Below are 538 nucleotides of genomic sequence, written 5' to 3'. Positions count from 1 at the left end.
CCCCCTCACCACCCGCAGCGAGGATGCTCTGCCCGCTCCCGTGGTTCCACAAAAGCCTGAGGGCAGCAATGCTCCCTGCCCAGGAACGGGCTTGTGGGGACATAAGAACCACAGCAGATCCCATCCCCCTCACCACCCGCAGCGAGGATGCTCTGCCCGCTCCCGTGGTTCCACAAAAGCCTGAGGGCAGCAATGCTCCCTGCCCAGGAACGGGCTTGTGGGGACATAAGAACCACAGCAGATCCCATATGGCATCTCTGGTGCTTTTTGGCTGGAGGGCACGGGTTACGGAGCTCCCCACTTGCAATCAGGGTTCAGAGAGCTCCCACTTGCCACCCAAGCTTGGGTGCGTTGGTGCCATCACCCTGTGGGATAAAGAGCATCTCTGGGCAAGGGATAGGATCACGGAGGCGGCAGGAATAGCCGTGTCCTGAGACAGCCGCCAGCTCTCTCCCATCCCCTGAGGTGACCCGGGCTGGGCAAGTGACATGGGGCGGCTGTGGCAGAGCAGCAGGATGGGGAGGGAAATGAAGCAGCA

Source organism: Nestor notabilis, unplaced genomic scaffold, assembly GCF_000696875.1.
Source record: "Nestor notabilis isolate BGI_N333 unplaced genomic scaffold, ASM69687v1 scaffold16374, whole genome shotgun sequence".
Classification (NCBI taxonomy): Eukaryota; Metazoa; Chordata; class Aves; order Psittaciformes; family Psittacidae; genus Nestor; species Nestor notabilis.
The sequence above is the reverse complement of the archived record's forward strand: the minus strand, read 5'-3'. Positions refer to the sequence as shown.